The sequence below is a fragment of the Thalassophryne amazonica genome, chromosome 19, assembly GCF_902500255.1.
Source record: "Thalassophryne amazonica chromosome 19, fThaAma1.1, whole genome shotgun sequence".
Classification (NCBI taxonomy): Eukaryota; Metazoa; Chordata; class Actinopteri; order Batrachoidiformes; family Batrachoididae; genus Thalassophryne; species Thalassophryne amazonica.
This window is the reverse complement of record NC_047121.1, coordinates 35504516-35526050: the sequence shown is the minus strand read 5'-3', so window position 1 is coordinate 35526050 and position 21535 is coordinate 35504516.

The window sequence follows — 21535 nt, the reverse complement described above, 5'->3', positions numbered from 1 at the left end:
AATAAACAAGATTTACCTATACTATTGATTATAAAGGAAGATTTTTTTGCAGTACTATGCCAGTTTTCTTTTAAATTGCAGTCAGTATTTTTTTTTTTCTAAAAATTCAAGTTAAGGCAGGGTGAAGCATAAATCAAACAAGATTTATAACCTTCTCCTCTGTGACAGATCACATAAGAATATATATTGCTAAATGACCATGCAGATGTTTGATCAGTGCACAACCAATCATCACATTATCAGTCTTCTTTTTTCCCACTAAAATCAAACACCCACTGACTGGTGTGTAAATCTGTGAATCATCAGCATAAAAACCTAATCCCGTGTCTCTGGATGCTTCTTGATTTAAAAATAAATAAATAAATAAATAAAATTTATTTTGTGCACTTATGATACTGTGAGTTGGGCCCATTCAGTGTGTATTTCCCATGATTCCCATGACAACATTTCCCATGATGCTCCATCTCATGACTGTAAACTGTTGTCAAAGCAGTAAGTCCCCACCGCCCTCATCCTTTCACCCTTCCCATTTAGCACCACAGCAGAAGTGATTGTCAGTATGCAAGATCAGGAAAATACAACATTCTGGAATTTTACGAATCTTTTTAAAGTGACTATTTTATTTACAAGATGTGGAACCATTTTTTTTTAAGTGGCTATACTGCCACAGTACTGTGTCAATAGGAGCTCTATTTGTTTATTGACACAAAGCCAGTCATATTCCACATTACATCGGGCAGAGACTGTAACCATTCTCAATCTGGTTACTCCACTGCCGCGGTACTGTGTCAATAAGTAGCATGTGCGAAATTGGAAAATGGATTTATGAATGAATGTTAACAAATGGAACTTATACTCCATTCTCAACTCATTCAACCTATTCTCAAATTTTACACGGGTAAGAAGTCAATAAATCCCCTTTCACACCAGAGCTAATGTAGAATTGTGTATTGTGGCGTACCGTCTATGCAGGGTAGTGTGTCTTGATAGAGGGAGTGGCGACATGACAAGTAAAAAAAAAAATCGGTCACGTGACTACTGGTGCCATCTTGGTTCCAACATAGTGTTCACTGTTAATCTGTCTGCATGTAGATCCAGCTATTTTTTTATTTGTTTGCTGAAAATGCCAGGTTAAATAGACACAGCGAGGGCTTCAAGATGTACAGATTCCCTTCACATCCGAACAGAAGAAAAATTTGGGAAAATAAAGTCAGCTGTGTGGGATGGAAGCTGAAAGCTTTGAGAGGTAAATTTATTGTTCAGTCCCACGTAGAGTAAAACTCACCTAAACCGTCATCGTATAAACAGGATATTCGCAATCACTGGACAAAAAAGTCCCAAAGTTTTTGTATTATTTTCCATGTAATATACATATAACAGATTTTGTACAATGGATTTTTCGCTCACATCGGATAAAATTGCATTGTATTTCCATTAAATCCCTCGCACGTAGGACCGGAGTCATTTCCGTGACATGCACATCAGGCTGCAGGCTGCGCAGTGACAGCAGCAAAGTATCAAATCACAACCGGCTCTGATTTGACACTTTGCCGCTTTCAGTCCTTCATCTACCATCATATTATAATAGTATTTGCAGTGCGTGCGCTGATTACAAATGGATCAGAAAAGTCTTCAACGTTACATCACAAAGTCGATAAAAGAGGAAAATGTACAGCTTACCATTGATTTGGAGGTGATGATTGTAGAAAGAAAAGTTTGTTGAGGGTCAAATTAGTCCAGAACAAAGCATAATCCAGAGACGGAGAACTTTAAACTGTCACGCACGTCATGGCATGACACAGAATTAGAGAGCTGCAACTGCGTAAATCAGGCTTTAAATTAAATTAAATAAATCATCATAAATTGTAAATTTTTGTAAATTTGATAGCTTAACTACAACCCCAATTCCAATGAAGTTGGGACGTTGTGTAAAATGTAAATAAAAACAGAATACAATGATTTGCAAATCCTCTTCAACCTATATTCAACTGAATACACCACAAAGACAAGATATTTAATGTTCAAACTGATAAACTTTATTGTTTTTGTGCAAATATTTGCTCATTTTGAAATGGATGCCTGCAACACGTTTCAAAAAAGCTGGGACAGTATGTTTACCACTGTGTTACATCATCTTTCCTTCTAACAACACTCAATAAGCGTTTGGGAACTGAGGACACTAATTGTTGATGCTTTGTAGGTGGAATTCTTTCCCATTCTTGCTTGATGTACAACTTCAGTTGTTCAACAGTCCGGGGTCTCCGTTGTCGTATTTTGCACTTCATAATGCGCAACACATTTTCAATGGGCAGGTCTGGACTGCAGGCAGGCCAGTCTAGTACCCGCATTCTTTTACTATAAAGCCACGCTGTTGTAACACGTGCAGAATGTGGTTTGGCATTGTCCTGGAACATCCCTGAAAAAGACGTTGTTTCGATGGCAGCATGTGTTGCTCCAAAACCTGGATGTACTTTTCAGCATTGATGGTGCTATCACAGATGTGTAAGTTGCCCATGCCATGGGCACTAACACACCCCCATACCATCACAGATGCTGGCATTTGAACTTTGCGCTGGTAACAATCTGGATGGTCGTTTTCCTCTTTTGTCTGGAGGACACGACATCCATGATTTCCAAAAACAATTTGACATGTGGACTCATCAGACCACAGCACACTTTTCCACTTTTGACGTGCGTCTGTCCATTTCAAATGAGCTCGGGCCAGAGAAGGTGGCGGCATTTCTGGATGTTGTTGATGTATGGCTTTCGCTTTGCATGGTAGAGTTTTAAGTTTCACTTGTAGATGTAGCGACGAACTGTGTTAACTGACAGTGGTTTTCTGAAGTGTTCCTGAGCCCATACGGTAAGATCCTTTACACATTGATGTTGGTTTTTAATGCAGTGCCACCTGAGGGATCGAAGGTCACGGGCATTCAATGTTGGTGTTCGGCCTTGCCGCGTACGTGTCGAAAGTTCTCCAGATTCTCTGAATCTTCTGATTATATTATGGACTGTAGATGATGGAATCCCTAAATTCCTTGTAATTGAATGTTGAGAAACTGTTGGACTATTTTTTCAAGCAGTTGTTCACAAAGCGGTGATCCTTGCCCCATCTTTGCTTGTGAACGGCTGAGCCTTTTGGGGATGCTCCTTTTATACCCAATCATGACACTCACCTGTTTCCAATTAACCTGTTCACTTGTGGAATGTTCCAAACAGAACAGAACAGAATGTTCTTTGAGCATTCATCAACTTTCCCAACTTGTTGCCCCTGTCCCAGCTTTTTTGAAATGTGTTACAGGTATCCATTTCGAAATTTGAACATTAAATATCTTGTCTTTGTGGTGTATTCAATTGAATATAGGTTGAAGAGGATTTGCAAATCATTGTATTCTGTTTTTATTTACATTTCACACAACGACCCAACTTCATTGGAATTGGGGTTGTATTTTTATGTTTATTTTGATAGTACCTGTACCTGGATGTGTTGCTGTATGTGGTTAAATGATTTTTAAAAATGTTGGAAACATTAAAGTTCGTTCATTCGTTCAGTGCAGTTGGAACCAAAATGGCACCATGTTCTGAGTTGACACCACTCTCTCTATCTAGGCACACTAACACAGACTTAAGGAGCTCGACGCCCAGTTTAAGCAGCTCTGTGCCGAGTTTTTGCTCCCTATGCAGCAGTATGCTGAGGTCTACGCGAGGAGGACACAAAAAATTAAACCTGTCTGCGTAGAGCACTGGCGCAGAAAGCACACAATTTTTAAGCAGATCTGTGCAACACGGCGCTACTGTACACATCCAAAAACTGAGTGTGTGCATCCAGAGTGAATCAGCTGGAGAACAGGTTTATATGTGGTTGCATGATCACACAGCCTGCAGCGCCTCTGTGTGCTCAGAACAGGTAATTGAACCTCAACTCAGGTCCTGAAAAAAAGAGTGGAGACACAGCGCTCGCTTTCTCTCTCTCTCTCTCTCTCTCTCTCTCTCTCTTTCTCTCTCTCTCTCTCATGCTGACAAGAAATGGCCGATGGGAGCTTCGGGAGGGCCACGAAGTGGGCCGCCTTGGAGAACCGGTCCACTATCGTGAGGATGGTGGTGTGCCCCCGGGACGGCGGGAGGCCCGTGACGAAATCCAGACCGATGTGGGACCAGGGGCAATGAGGCACAGGAAGTGGCTGCAGGAGTCCCTGTGCCTTCTGGTGGTCCGCCTTGCCCCTGGCGCAGGTGGTGCAGGCCTGGATATAAGCCCGGACGTCAGCCTCCAGAGACGCCCACCAGAAGCGCTGCCGGACCACTGCCACGGTCCTACGCACCCCTGGGTGGCAGGAGAGCTTGGACCCGTGACAGAAGTCCAGGACGGCAGCTCTGGCTTCTGGTGGGACGTATAGTCTGTTTCTCGGCCCTGTTCCGGGATCCGGGCTCCGTGCCAGGGCCTCCCGGACGGTCTTCTCCACGTCCCAGGTAAGGGTAGCCACGATAGTGGACTCCGGTACGATGGGTTCCGGTGGATCCGAAAGCTCGGTCTTGACTTCATGTTCGTGCACCCGGGACAGGGCATCCGACCTCTGGTTTTTGGTCCCGGGGCGGTAAGTGATCCGGAAGTCAAAACGGCCGAAAAACAGTGACCAGCGGGCTTGCCTGGGGTTCAGTCACTTTGCGGTCCTGATATACTCCAGGTTCCGGTGGTCAGTAAAAACCGTGAAAGGCACTGACGCTCCCTCCAGCAGGTGTCTCCACTCCTCAAGAGCCTCTTTCACCGCAAGGAGTTCTCGATTGCCCACGTCATAGTTCCGCTCTGCTGGGGTCAACCTGCGGGAGAAATAGGCACACGGGTGAAGAACCTTATCGGTCTCTCCGCTCTGGGATAGCACGGCTCCTATCCCTGAGTCAGAGGCGTCCACTTCAACCACAAACTGGCGACTAGGATCGGGCTGCACCAAGACGGGTGCAGTCGAGAAGCGCTGTTTCAACTCCCTGAACGCGGCATCGCATCGATCCGACCAGGTGAAGGGAACTTTTGGTGAGTTCAGGGCTGTCAGGGAGCTAACTACCTGACTATACCCCTTAATGAACCTCCTGTAAAAATTTGCGAAGCCGAGGAACTGTTGCAGCTTCCTACGGCTCGTAGGTTGGGGCCAGTCTCTCACCGCTGCGACCTTGGCCGGATCCGGGGTGACGGAGTTGGAGGAGATGATAAACCCCAGGAAGGACAAAGAGGTGCGGTGAAACTCACACTTCTCGCCCTTCACAAACAGCCGGTTCTCCAACAACCGCTGCAGGACCTGACGTACATGCCGTACATGGGTCTCAGGATCCGGAGAAAAAATGAGTATATCGTCCAGATATACGAAGACGAATCGGTGCAGGAAGTCCCACAAGACGTCATTAACCAAAGCTTGGAACGTCGCGGGGGCGTTTGTGAGGCCGAACGGCATGACCAGGTACTCAAAATGACCTAACGGGGTGTTGAATGCCGTCTTCCATTCGTCTCCCTTCCGGACCCGAACTAGGTGGTATGCGTTCCTAAGATCCAGCTTTGTGAATATTTTGGCTCCATGCAGGGGGGTGAACACCGAATCCAACAAAGGCAACGGGTATCAGTTGCGAACCGTGATCTCATTCAGCCCCCGGTAATCAATGCATGGACGAAGACCGCCATCTTTTTTGCCCACAAAAAAGAAACCTGCTCCCATCGGGGAGGTGGAGTTACGGATCAGCCCGGCAGCTAAGGAGTCCCGGATGTAGGTCTCCATCGATTCGCGCTCAGGTCGGGAGAGGTTGTACAGCCTGCTGGACGGGAACTCCACGCCTGGCATCAAATCGATGGCACAATCGTATGGACGGTGCGGGGGAAGGGTGAGTGCCCGATCCTTGCTAAAAACGTCAGCAAGATCGTGGTACTCAACCGGCACCGCCGACAGATTGGGGGGAACTTTGACCTGCTCCTTAGCCTGGGAACTGGGAGGAACCGAAGATCCCAAACACACCCGATGGCAGGTCTCACTCCACTGTACCACCACCCCGGACGGCCAATCAATCCGGGGATTGTGTTTTAGCATCCAGGGGAACCCCAGAATCACACGGGAGGTAGAGGGAGTCACAAAAAACTCAATCTCCTCCCGATGATTCCCTGACACTACCAGAATTACTGGTAGTGTCCTGTGTGTGATTAAAGGGAGTAGGGTGCCATCTAGTGCTCGCACCTGCAATGGTGAAGGAAGCGCCACCAGAGGGAGCCCTACCTCCCTGGCCCATCTGCTGTCTAGCAGATTCCCTTCTGACCCTGTGTCTACCAGTGCTGGGGCCTGAAGGGTTAAATCCCCGCTAAGGATTGTAACTGGGAGCCGTGTGGAAATGTGTGTGTGTCCCACGTGAATTTCTTGGCCCACCCTAAGCCCAGTTTCTAGGGGCGGGCGTTGGTGTTTAACCATTCGGGGCAATTACTCAATTGGTGCTCAATTGAGCCGCAAACAAAACACGCCCCGCGGGGAAGCCTCCTCTGTCTATTCGGTGGTCTGAATGTGGCCCTGCTCGTGTCCATAGCTTCGTCAGCAGGGGGAGCTGTCGCCACACGGGACGTAGAGGCCAGGGAGCGTGGGAAGGGCGGACCTTTTTCGGACCCGGAAGGAAGAGGGACGGCGCGTGCCCGGCCACGCCCTTCGTCTCGTTCCCGACGGCGTTCTTCCAACCGATTGTCTAACCGTATAACAAGATCGATAAGCCCATCTAATTCCCGCGGTTCATCCTTGGCCACCAGGTGCTCCTTCAGGACCGATGACAGTCCGTTTACGAAGGTGGCGCGGAGCGCAGCGTTATTCCAGCCGGACCTCGCAGCCGCGATGCGGAAGTCGACTGCATAAGCGGCTGCGCTCCGGCGTCCCTGTCTCATTGACAGCAACACAGTCGAAGCGGTCTCTCCCCTGTTAGGGTGATCAAACACAGTCTTGAACGCCCTCACAAACCCAGTGTACCTGTGAAGGAGCCGTGAATTTTGCTCCCAAAGCGCCGTAGCCCAAGCGCATGCCTCTCCCCGAAGCAGATTAATCACATAAGCTACTTTACTAGCATCTGACGCGTACATGACGGGACATTGTGCAAAGATGATCGAACACTGCATGAGAAAGTCCGCGCACGTCTCCACACAACCTCCGTACGGCTCAGGAGGGCTTATGTATGCTTCAGGGGATGGTGGGAGGGGTTGTTGAACCACCACTGGAACATTCATATCCTGCACAGGGTCGGCAGGAGGAGGAGCTGCAGCAGCGCCCTGAGCGCTCGCCGCCACCTGCGCGGAGAGAGCCTCCACCCTGCGGTTCAGGAGGATGTTTTGCTCGGTCATTTGATCCAACCGAGCCGTAAAGGCGGTGAGAATGTGCTGCAGCTCACCAATCACGCCTCCTGCAGACGCCTGCGCTCCCTGCTCTCCCATTGGTCGTTCAACAGCTGGGTGACGCCCCTCGGAGTCCATGACGCTGGCCGAGATATCCTGTTGGGAAAGTGTAGTGACACGGACCCACAACAGGAGGCGTAAATGAACGGACAATAGAGGGAGTTAAATTAGAACACTTTACTGTTGTGAATGTCACAACCACACACAGCAGATTACAGAATAAATACAAGTCAATTAATGAAGGTGTCGTGTGGGCAGGCTCGACGATAGGAGATGCCCGTCTGGAGATGAACCGGAACCACACGATTTCCACCGCCACCGAACCCGAAGGATACTGGAGCCGCCAAGTCCCGAAGTCCCCAGGTGGCCACCGTCTCAGCGTGTCGGATCTGGTACTGCTGGCAGAGAACAAAGACAGTCAAGTGTGGGTGTGTGTACACCCCGTAACAATAATGGTGGGAATTCCACCTCCACCTTTAACACACACTCGTGCAGCGTCTGTTTAACCACTTATCTGACGAGACGAAGGACGAAACAGTCGCGACCCACGCCGGTCCTCTGGTTGACAGCTGCAACACAATAGCTCTTGAAATCACTGAATGCTGGCAGAGAAAGTTACCTCTCACAGAAGTCAATATCTCGGCGATGTGGTGGAGGTGTCATCCTGCTTTTATCCCGGGTGAGATGCAGATGATCGGTGACAGCTGTCATAGTTGATGAGTGACAGCTGTCACCTCGGCTGTTCCTGTAGGCGGCAGCGCCCTCTCGTGCCTGAAGCCCGCACTTCAGGCAGGGCGCCCTCTGGTGGTGGGCCAGCAGTACCGCCTCTTCTGGCGGCCCACACAACAATAATGGTTGTTTTGTGTTTTGTTGACCAGTCTGAGTACAATGTGTGGACCTTTTTTATCCTTGTGTACAATGTTGATTGATTTAACAAATATTTATACAACCCAAAATTCCAATGAAGTTGAGACGTTGTGTAAAATGTAAATAAAACAGAATACAATTATTTGCAAATCCTCTTCATCCTATATTCAATTGAATACACCACAAACACAAGATATTTAATGTTCAAACTGATAAACTTTATTGTTTTTGTGCAAATATTTGCTCATTTTGAAATGGATGTCTGCAACACGTTTTAAAAAAGCTGGAAAAATGGGCATTGTATTTGCAATACAGTGCATCTGGAAAGTAGTGCTTTCCCACATTTTGCAATGTTACAGCCTTTTTCCAAAATAGATTAATTTTTTTCCCTCAAACGTCTATACACAATACCCCATAATGACAATGTGATAAAAGGTTTTTTTAATTTGTGCGAATTTATTATAAATAAATAAATAATAATAATAATAAATCACATGCACATAAGTATTCACAGCTTTTGCCACGAAGCTCAAAATTGAGCTCTGGTGCATCCTGTTCCCACTGATCATCCTTGAGATGTTTCTACAGCTTAATTGGAGTCCACCTGGGGTAAATTCACTAGATTGGACATGATTTGGAAAGGCACACACCTGTCTACATACGGTCCCACAGTTGTCAGTTCATGTCAGACCACAAACCCAGCATGAAGTCAAAGGAATTGTCTGTAGACCTCTGAGAGAGGATTGTCTCAAGGCACAAATCTGGGGAAGGATACAGAAACATTTCTGCTACTTTGAAGGTCACAATTAGCACAGTGGCCTACGTCATTGACTAATGGAAGAATTTCACATCCACCAGGACTCTTCCTAGAGCTGGCTGCCTGTCTAAACTGAGCAATTGGAGGAGATGGACCTTAGTCAGGGAGGTGACCAAGAACCTAATGGTCACTTTGTGAGAGGTCCAGCATTCCTCTGTGGAGAGAGGAGAACCTTCCAGAAGGACAACCATCTCTGCAGCAATCGGTCTGTATGGCAGAGTGGCCAGATGGAAGCCACTTCTTAGTAAAAGGCACATGGCAGCCCACCTGGAGTTTGGCAAAAGGCATCTGAAGGACTCTCAGACCATGAGAAACAAAATTCACTGATCTGATGAGGCAACGTTTGAATATTTTGGTGTGAATGCCAGGCATTATGTTTGGAGGAAACTAGGCACCATCCCTACAGTGAAGCATGGTGGAAGCTCTGGGGATGTTTTTCAGCACCATTCTGAATGCTGAGTACTATGTGGGCATTGCTGCTGTCTCTTTATAAATGTGGTGGTGGGGGGCAATGGTTTCACAGGGCGAGAATCGCATGCTCTAAATGTGCATGTACAGTAGTGTTCAGATTAATAGTGCTATGTGACTAAAAAGATTAATCCAGGTTTTGAGTATATTTCTTATTGTTACATGGGAAACAAGGTACCCGTAGATTCAGTAGATTCTCACAAATCCAACAAGACCAAGCATTCATGATGTGCACACTCTTAAGGCTATGAAATTGGGCTATTAGTAAAAAAAAAAGTAGAAAAGGGGGTGTTCACAATAATAGTAGCATCTGAGGTTGACGCTACAAACTCAAAACTATTATGTTCAAACTGCTTTTTTAGCAATCCTATGAATCACTAAACTAGTATTTAGTTATATAACCACAGTTTTTCATGATTTCTTCACATCTGCGAGGCATTAATTTTGTTGGTTTGGAACCAAGATTTTGCTCATTTACTAGTGTGCTTGGGGTCATTGTCTTGTTGAAACACCCATTTCAAGGGCATGTCCTCTTCAGCATAAGGCAACATGACCTCTTCAAGTATTTTGACATATCCAAACTGATCCATGATACCTGGTATGCGATATATAGGCCCAACACCATAGTAGGAGAAACATGCCCATATTATGATGCTTGCACCACCATGCTTCACTGTCTTCACTGTGAACTGTGGCTTGAATTCAGAGTTTTGGGGTCGTCTCACAAACTGTCTGCGGCCCTTGGATCCAAAAAGAACATTTTTACTCTCATCAGTTCACAAAATATTCCTCCATTTCTCTTTAGGCCAGTTGATGTGTTCTTTGGCAAATTGTAACCTCTTCTGCACATGTCTTTTATTTAACAGAGTGACTTTGCGGGGGATTCTTGCAAATAAATTAGCTTCACACAGGCGTCTTCTAACTGTCACAGCAATTAGAGGTAACTCCAGACTGTCTTTGATCATCCTGGAGCTGATCAATGGGTGAGCCTTTGCCATTCTGGTTATTCTTCTATCCATTTTGATGGTTGTTCTCCGTTTTCTTCCACGCGTCTCTGTTTTTTTTTGTCCATTTTAAAGCATTGGAGATCATTGTAGATGAACAGCCTATAATGTTTTGCACCTGCATATAAGTGTTCCCCTCTCCAGTCAACTTTTTAATCAAATTACGCTGTTCTTCTGAACAATGTCTTGAACGTCCCATTTTCCTCAGGCTATCAAAGAGAAAAGCATGTTCAACAGGTGCTGGCTTCATCCTTAAATAGGGGACACCTGATTCACACCTGTTTGTTCCACAAAATTGACAAACTCACTGACTGAATGCCACACTACTATTATTGTGAACACCCCCTTTTCTACTTTTTTTTAATAATAGCCCAATTTCATAGCCTTAAGAGTGTGCATATCATGAATGTTTGGTCTTGTTGGATTTGTGAGAATCTACTGAATCTACTGGTACCTTGTTTCCCATGTAACAATAAGAAATATACTCAAAACCTGGATTAATCTTTGTAGTCACATAGCACTACTATTATTCTGAACACTACTGTATGCCTGGTACTGCTGTGAAGAAAAGGAACAGAAAAGCTCAGATTACAGCTCACTCAAAGGGAGCATTGCATCATTCCCTGTGCAGGACACCATTAAGCCATGACACCTTTGCACAGAAAATACTTACTTGCTACTACCTTAATGTGTAAAATAGCATTTATAGGACTTTTAAAGTCAGGTTTTCTTTAAACTATTTACTTGTGACCAATGACAGAGCATGAGACTGAGGAAATTCACAAGCAGCAGGTCTAAACATGTGGCAAGGATTCATATTAAAGTCATTAGCTGCTTGCAGACAGCAGTGTTGTTCTTTGAACGTCACAACAAAGCCAACGGGTGGAAGTAATCGGAGTCACAACTCTGGGTAACTGAAAACAGCTGATGTTTTCTAATGTCTAAAACCTGATGGGGTGCAATGTGATATAAAATCTGTTCAGGTTTCAGGAAGCAGGTCTGCATGTGTTTTATTATGTACGGCACATTGACTGGTATTACCGTACATTTTTTAAATCGTTTTATCACTGTTTTTCACCATGGATTTTAATTTAATTTGTTGCAGTTCTACTGAATGAATTCACAAAGTAGTATTTGACAGGCAAATGAGAGAAAACAGCCACAGATTTGTCACAGACTTTACAGTTGGGTAGAAGTTTATCAATAATGAGAATGATAGTGAGAGAAATTAAAAATTCCCACAATGAGAAAAGATCAAATATAGGGTTATGTGAAGCAACATGATATCAGACTGTACATGTCTGTATGCTGTGTTATATTAGTCCAAGGTTTTGGAAAAGGCTGAAAGAAATTTGGGTTTGATGTACAGTAGTGTTCAGAATAATAGTAGTGCTATGTGAGTAAACGGATTAATCCAGGTTTTGAGTATATTTCTTATTGTTACATGGGAAACAAGGTACCAGTAGATTCAGTAGATTCTCACAAATCCAACAAGACCCAGCATTCATCATATGCACACTCTTAAGGCTATGAAATTGAGCTATTATTAAAAAAAAAAGTAGAAAAGGGGGTGTTCACAATAATAGTAGTGTGGCAGTCAGTCAGTGAGTTTGTCAATTTTGTGGAACAAACAGGTGTGAATCAGGTGTCCCCTATGTAAGGATGAAGCCAGCACCTGTTGAACATGCTTTTCTCTTTGAAAGCCTGAGGAAAATGGGACGTTCAAGACATTGTTCAGAAGAACAGCGTAATTTGATTAAAAAGTTGACTGGAGAGGGGAAAACTTATATGCAGGTGCAAAACATTATAGGCTGTTCATCTACAATGATCTCCAATGCTTTAAAATGGACAAAAAAAAAAAACCAGAGACGCGTGGAAGAAAACGGAGAACAACCATCAAAATGGATAGAAGAATAACCAGAATGGCAAAGGCTCACCCATTGATCAGCTCCAGGATGATCAAAGACAGTCTGGAGTTACCTCTAAGTGCTGTGACAGTTAGAAGACGCCTGTGTGAAGCTAATTTATTTGCAAGAATCCCCCCACAGTCCCTCCGTTAAATAAAAGACATGTGCAGAAGAGGTTACAATTTGCCAAACAACACATCAACTGGCCTAAAGAGAAATGGAGGAATATTTTGTGGACTGATGAGAGTAAAGTTGTTCTTTTTGGGTCCAAGGGCCACAGACAGTTTGTGAGACGACCCCCAAACTCTGAATTCAAGCCACAGTTCACAGTGAAGACAGTGAAGCATGGTGGTGCAAGCATCATGATATGGGCATGTTTCTCCTCCTATGGTGTTGGGCCTATATATCACATACCAGGTATCATGGATCAGTTTGGATATGTCAAAATACTTGAAGAGGTCATGCCCTTGAAATGGGTGTTTCAACAAGACAATGACCCCAAGCACACTCGTAAACGAGCAAAATCTTGTTTCCAAACCAACAAAATTAATGCCTCGCAGATGTGAAGAAATCATGAAAAAGTGTGGTTATACAACTAAATACTAGTTTAGTGATTCACAGGATTGCTAAAAAAGCAGCTTGAACATAATAGTTTTGAGTTTGTAGCGTCAACAGCAGATGCTACTATTATTGTGAACACCCCCTTTTCTACTTTTTTTTTTTTACTAATAGCCCAATTTCATAGCCTTAAGAGTGTGCATATCATGAATGCTTGGTCTTGTTGGATTTGTGAGAATCTACTGAATCTACTGGTACCTTGTTTCCCATGTAACAATAAGAAATATACTCAAAACCTGGATTAATCTTTTTAGTCACATAGCAGTGCTATTATTCTGAACACTACTGTAAAATAAACATGGCAGGAGGAAATCAGACCCCACATGGTTTACTATCAAGATTTAAAGTTACAAAATAGAGCTTTGTCCTTGAGTTGAGAAGATTTAGGCTGCTTGCATTCTTAGGTTGTTCACACGGAGTTGATTCTGCTATGCCTCAGTTTGGACATTATACGATCATCTCATGACTGCTGTACATCTGAAACTGATCAAAATCAGCACCCTGCAGTACAAATATACAGTTTTACAACCACATGCTGTCAAGATCAGTGACAACTTAAAAACAGCATGTAGGGGTTTGACCAGTGTTACATAAAATCTAATAATCAGAATATTATAGTTTTTTTTATTATTTCAAACAAAACAAAATACATTCAGCTTATTTCTATAAAAAAAACAACCTGCAGGCGTAGTGAAGCTAAAATAATGCATGAACATGACAATACTGACATCTGCTGGACAAAATCATGACTACAGCACATGGTTCATTTAACCCTGACAAACCATTTAGCCTTTAGAATTGTTATCATAGAGGTTCATATGTAACTCTATGATTGTTATGCAGGTCAAATTTGTGCGATCACCACATAATTTTAAATTATTTACTTCAGATTTCATAGTTTTAATTTCACCCTCTTCAAGTCTCAGAAAACAAACATGCTGCAAAAACAGTGACATGCTTGTAAATATCAAATAATTTGTAATAAAGAGTGAGGAGAGGGTGGCATGTGTGTTCCTCAAGACCGGGTTATCTACCAGAGGCCTGGGAGTTTGAGGGTTTGGCGCAGTGTCTTAGCTGTTACTACAACCCCAATTCCAATGAAGTTGGGATGTTGTGTAAAATGAAAATAAAAACAGAATACAATGATTTGCAAATCCTCTTCAATTGAATACACGCTTATTGAGAGTTGTTAGAAGGAAAGGTGATGTAACACAGTGGTAAACATACCCCTTTCTCATCTTTTTGAAATGTTGCAGGCATCCATTTCAAAATGAGCAAATATTTGCACAAAACAAAGTTTACCAGTCTGAACATTAAATATCTTGTCTTTACGGTGTATTCAATTGAATATAGGTTGAAGAGGATTTGCAGATCATTGTATTCTCTTTTTATTTACATTTCACACAATGTCCCAACTTCACTGGAACTGGGGTTGTAGGACTACACTCGTCTTCTGGACAGAGACCTCTGATGTTGTGACTGGAATCTGATGGAGCCAGTCTTCCAATTTGGGGGTTACAGCTCCTTGTGCTCCTATTACCATTTGGACCACTTTGGACTTTACCTTCCACATCTGCTCCAGTTGCTCCTGCAGCCCCTGGTACTTCTTGATTTTCTCATGCTCCTTCTTTCTGATGTTGCTATCAGCTGGGATTGCCACACTGATCACAACTACAGTTTTCTTCCCCTTGTGTGGCTAGTTAGCTGGCCAGCAGCTGCTTGTCTGTCTGGAATTTGAAGTCCCATGGGACCTTAGCCCTGTCATTCTCAACCATCTTTGGAGGTGTATCCCATCAGAGCTTGGGGACTTCTAATCTGTATGCATCACAGATGTTCCTGTACACGATTCCTAATACTCAGTGTTACGCGGTCCCAGCTTCCATCTCGCATCCCCCTACTATGTGCTGGACTGTCTCCAGGGCACATTTTGCACAGCCTCAACTAGGGTCCTGTCAGCTGTGATGGACTGCTGGACTCCTGCACTATGGATCTGGTGCTTAGGGCTTGTTCTTGTGCTGCCTCTGTGCTGTCCTTTAGGCCTTTTCTAGACACTAGGACTTCTTGATGTCAGCCACGTCCTCTAATTTCCTCTCTCTCTCTCTCTCTCTCTCTCTCTCTCTCTCTCTCTCTCTCTCTCTCTCTCTCTATATATATATATATATATATATATATATATATATATATATATACACGAGGTCTGTTAGAAAAGTATCCGACCTTATTATTTTTTTTAAAAACCATATGTGATTACATCAGCCAAGCTTGAACCCTCTTGGGCATGCGAGAGTTTTTTCACGCCTGTCGGTGACGTCATTCGCCTGTGAGCACGCCTTGTGGAAGGAGTGGTCCAGCCCCCTCGTCAGAATTCCCTTGTCTGAGAAGTTGCTGAGAGACTGGCGCTGTGCTTGATCAAAATTTTTTCAATAACTGTGAGGCACATCCGAGTGGACACCATTCGAGAAATTCAGCTGGTTTTCTGTGAAAATTTTAATGGCTGATGAGAGATTTTGGATTGTTTCTATCGCTGTAAGGACTTCCCACAGAGCGGGACGTCGTGCAGCGCTCCGAGGCGATGTCGTCATCCTGTTTCAAGCTGAAAACCTCCAAATTTAAGCCTCTGTTGACCCAGGACGTTGTGAGAGAACAGAGAACTTTCAGAAGAGGTCGGAATCAGCAGTTTATCCGGACATTCCACTGTTAAAGGAGATTTTTTAATGAAAGACGTGCGGATGGATTGGCGTGTCAGCCGGCGCGGCGCGCCCGCCACAGGAAAAACATCTCCGTTGGAAGCTTCAAGGACAAGTTGGAACATGCCCTGCTGTTAAACAATTTCTCAGATACTCACTCAACTGAAAGCCACCAAAAGCCGCCTGGATTTTACAAATGGTTATCAACACGGAGGTGTTTGACGACGTCGCCTCGGAGTGCTGCGCGACGTCCCGCTCCATGGGAAATCCTTACAGCGATAGAAACAATCCAAAATCTCTCATCAGCTGTTAAAATTTTCACAGAAAACCAGCTGAATTTCTTGAATGGTGTCCACTCGGATGTGCCTCACAGTTCTTGAAAAAATTTTGATCAAGCACAGCGCCAGTCTCTCAGCAACTTCTCAGACAATGAAAATCCGACGAGGGGGCTGGACCACTCCTTCCACAAGGTGTGCTCACAGACGAATGACGTCACCAACAGGCGTGAAAAAACTCACGCATGCGCACGAGGGTTCAAGCTTGGCTGATGTAATCACACGTGATTCAAATCCATATAGTTTTAAAAAAAAAAATAAAACTGTCAGTTTCTTTTCTAATAGACCTCGTATATACAGTATATATACAGTGAGGAAAATAAGTATTTGAACACCCTGTGATTTTGCAAGTTCTCCCACTTAGAAATCATGGAGGGGTCTGAAATTTTCATCTCAGGTGCATGTCCACTGTGAGAGACATAATCTAAAAAAAAAATAAAATAAAAAAATCCAGAAATCACAATGTATGATTTTTTAAGAATTTATTTGTATGTTACTGCTGCAAATAAGTATTTGAACACCTGTGAAAATCAATGTTAATATTTGGTACAGTAGCCTTTGTTTGCAATTACAGAGGTCAAACGTTTCCTGTAGATTTTCACCAGGTCTTCACACACTGCAGCAGGGATTTTGGTCCACTCCTCCATACAGATCTTCTCCAAAACTTTCAGGTTTGGAGTTTCAGCTCCCTCCAAAGATTTTCTATTGAGTTCAGGTCTGGAGACTGGCCAGGCCACTCCAGGACCTTGAAATGCATCTTACGGAACCCCTCCTTAGTTGCCCTGGCTGTGTGTTTGGGGTCATTGTCATGTTGGAAGACCCAGCCATGACCCATCTTCAATGCTCTTACTGAGGGAAGGAGGTTGTTTGCCAAAATCTTGCAATACATGACCCCATCCATCCTCCCTTCAATACGGCGCAGTCGTCCTGTCCCCTTTGTAGAAGAGCACCCCCAGAGTATGATGTTTCCGCCCCCATGCTTCACGGTTGGGATGGTTTTCTTGGGGTTGTTCTCATCCTCTAAACATGGTAAGTGGAGTTGATTCCAAAAAGCTCTATTCTGGTCTCATCTGACCACATGGTCCTGTAGTCCATCCCAGCCTTGTGCAGGTCTACAGTTTTGTCCCTGGTGTCCTTAGACAGCTCTTTGGTCTTGGCTGTGGTGGACAGGTTGGAGTGTGATTGATTGAGTGTGTGAACAGGTGTCTTTTATACCGGTAACAAGTTCAAACAGGTGCAATTAATACAGGTAAAGAGTGCAGAATAAGAGGGCTTCTTAAAGAAAAATTAACAGGTCTGTGTGAGCCAGAATTCTTGCTGGTTGGTAGGTGTTCAAATACTTATTTGCAGCAGTAACATACAAATAAATTATTAAAAAATCATACATTGTGATTTCTGGATTTTTTTTTTTTTTTTTAGATTATGTCTCTCACAGTGGACATGCACCTAAGATGAAAATTTCAGACCCCTCCATGATTTCTAAGTGGGAGAACTTGCAAAACCGCAGGATGTTCAAATACTTATTTTCCTCACTGTATATATATACACACACATACTGGTTAGTGTGTGTTTTAAAGTATTTCAGGTTTAAACATTTGAAGTGTTTAGTGCATTCTGATTTATATGTGTCACAGTTTAAATAAATGTGAAAATATGTATTTTTGTGAGCTTTTTTAAAAGTACATAAAAAATATGCTTGAACAAGGGGGGAAAAAAAGTTCTTCAGGCTTCTCTCTTTCACTCGGGGTCATCATGACAGATCTGATATGGACTGCATGTCAGTTTAGCACAAGGTTTATGTCGGATGCCCTTCCTGACACAACAGGTGATCTTGAATGGGGGGGGACGACACATTTTTGCACACAGGTGCACTGGCTGCCCTGTTTGAGCGAGGAACAGTTTGCAAATGAAAGCATCAGAGTGCTGATGCACACACTGCACACGCTACACCACAATATATATATGGTTTGTTTGTGTGTTATTCCCTTAAATTATGGCAAACTGCTGCAAGGTTGAAACTGAATATATTGTTTTGATATGAGCGAGATGTGACTCACAGCAGAGTGATATGTACAGAACAGGGAGAAAAATATAAATCCAACAAGTTTGGTCAAAATTGGACCAAAGGCATGCAAGTTATTTCGTTCACATTTCATTTTCTATATATAGACGAGATCGGCTGAGTGACACAGACTGAAGTGAAGATGAAAGATTATATTTGTGCAGCTTGTGATGTGTTTGATTTTGGAGGTATTACAGCTGAAGTCTGCAAAGGTTTTTTTTTTTTAGAGCATGTCAGTTCCTTGTTGCAGCAGCGTGCGTTTTCAGTTTGTGTGACTTTGCTTAAAATAAAATTTTCAAAAATCCCCTTTGATCTGTGAAGGTAGCATGAGTCAAAGTCATAGAGGAGGGTGGAAATGACGACTCACACAAATGACTGTTTCACCACCTCCTACACATAAACATTTTCCTTCAGCTTCTTCTTCTTTTTTTTTTTTTTTTTCTGGCTGTGTGGCTGACGATCACTTTACCGAACAAAGAAAAGGTTCTAAGATGATTTTCCTGCACAAATGTTAAACCAATTTCTCCTCACAAGCTGAAACGTTTGCAGGTCAAGCCTTTTTGGATAACATCTAAAATACTTCCTCTTTATTCCTCTCAGTTTTTCTTGTTGATTATCTGTCTGGTGACATTTGGCTGACGGTGTCTGGTTATTTTTTATTTATTTATTTATTTTTTTGGTTAATGTGTTTTACCACAAGAAACTATGGAAGAAAAACACAAGAAGTGTATTTAAGTGCTTATGTTCATTGAGTATATTTCTAATAAAAGATATGTGCGTGATCTGTGCACAACAGTTGATTTAATGTGATTTCACATCACTCGTGTGTCCATGTGACACGGGAGGAATGTTGAAGGCCCACCTTCCGTTCTAAACAGGTATATCACCAAAGATCCTCCTCATTTTACAAAAATCATTCACTCTTTCAACCTTCACACTGTCTGCTGGACTCGGCTTCATATTCCATCATCTTCTGATGATGATCTTCCATCACCATACAGAAGGAAAACAAGAAGTAGGTGCAGTATAAATGCAGCCACTACATCATTATTTAAAACCAGATTATAGGTTTAATGTGGCAAACTTTGTCATTTGTCAGAACTTGTTTGTTGAGTCCTGCGAGGAGATTAAATATCCTGATGGAGCTGGACTGAAAGGGGTCAACTTGAAACTCCAATATAAGTCACATTGTTTCTTAAAAACACATTAAAACTACATTGATTTAGGTGCTTTTTGTTATCAGAAATGAAATATAGCATTCATAACCTTCTGTTTGTCAGTGTCTAATTCCTGCAACAGCAAATCAATGTGTTTTCATGATTTTAGAATGAGTCCGTCATGTCTACATGGGAGCAGGCCCCCTCATGGAGGCTGTCACGCAGGTACAGTGGCCCAAAAGGAACACATTTTCTTAAACCTGATGAATGTTCAAAACTGTCATAGAGTCATTCAGCAAGGCATAATCGAGCTTGATCACGCTTAAACGCCAGATTAAAAGCAACCCCTTCAAAAAAAATGTTCTGTGGCTGCTTTCCATGTTATAAAAACTGACGTGAGATTAAAGCGATATGTGCTCCAACAGCCGCACTTTAATAAAGAATATATCACTTTTATAAGCTGTCTTTACTTTACACATTAGTGGGATCATGTTAGAAACCTTTTCAGCAAATTAATCCAAGTCACTATGTGTACTAATAACAAATATTAAAGTTAGTCACAACAAAATGTTTTCAGGTCTTCATAAAAATCATTTTTCTGTCTGTGCTTGTCACTTTAATTGGAAATGAGCTGCTGCTAGCCACGCCCCCTCTTGCATCAGGGAGAGTCTGTTTTCTCCCCTTCTAGTGGAGCAGATAACTGTAACAATTGTTCATTTCTGGAAAGAAGCACCAAAGTTGGCACAAATACTCCTTATTTCAGTTTGTACAGGGGTCAAAAGTTAAAGTTGCTCCAATTTTGGTAAAAACTGGTACAAATTATTGGTTGAACTAATAGGATTAATAAATGAAATAGTTTTGACTGTGTTGAATGCTTGGTCTGCAAGGTAAAGGTAGAGCAATGTCGACGTCTATTGGATTCTATGACATGTGACATATATGTTACCATGTAACATGATAACTAAGCATGCCACATAGTGCAAACTATTCCTTTTTAAAACCCTATTAACGCAACCAATAATTTGCATCACATTTTACAATATTTAGAGCAACTTTAACATCTGACCCCTGTCCAAACTAATGCTGACCTTTGTTACTATTCTTGCTGTTTTTACCCCATAACTCCATAACATTCAGTCATAGATAGTCCAAACTATACCTTTTTGGTATTGTTGTGATCAGACAAATAATGTGGTATAGCTTTCAATATGATTGGAGCATTTTTAAATTTTGACCCCTGTGTAATTCTTCAAGTGACCCCTACCTGGCCGCCTACTGAAAATTCAAGTGGCTACTCAGTTTTTTCAAAAGAGTAATGTCTAAGGAGTATTTGTGCCAACTTTGGTGCTTCTTTCCAGATTTGAAGGATTCCTCTGTAAATATTCTGTTATCTGCTGCACTATTCCAGCTTTTAGCGGGGACAAAGTTTACTTTTTTTTTTTTTAAACTAACTCCACTACTTCCTGAATTATAAATGGTTCTCTTCATTGGACTCACTTTCCTTCATTTCATTCTGTTCATCATCCATCACAAGGTCCCGCTCTCAGTTCAGGTCATCATTCGCATGTTGGTACTGGAAGTATGCCACCAGGGAGAAGCATCCGTCATCACCGAATGGGACTCCAAACACTGTAAAGCAAAGGAAACTGTAACTCAACAATGAAGCAGTAGGGATATTTATCTTAGCAAAATTATGAAAATAAATAATAGTATTTATCAAAATGCATTTGATAAAAAAGTATAAGGGTTGTTATGTGATCTTGAATGCATATTTTAGGGACAGAATATCTTTGGACAGCTTTGAACTAGAGTCACTAAGCGGAGTGTATGTGTTAAAGCTGTACTGTCATCTGCATTGCGTTGTTTTTTGACTCCTCCCACTTGCTCCCTTTGGGATGCAAACTCACGATTTCAGGCATGAGAGGTAGTCACTCTGACCAGGTGGCTAAAACCCGGGCTCTGGCCTGAGTGGCCAGAGTATCCTTTGGCTGTCAAGGATACTCTGGCCACTCAGGCGCCACAGGAACCCTGGATACTCCTCCCACTCAAGTGGGAGGCCGATTGACTATGACATGCACAGCAACTCCTGCTGGCCTCTGTCACATGCAATAAAATTAAATAACAATATAATTCTTAAAAGTCTGTCCATGCATGCAAAAATTTGTTTACCTGTGCATCACAACCCTTAAGGTACTGCAGTCAGGCCATGTGGCGCAT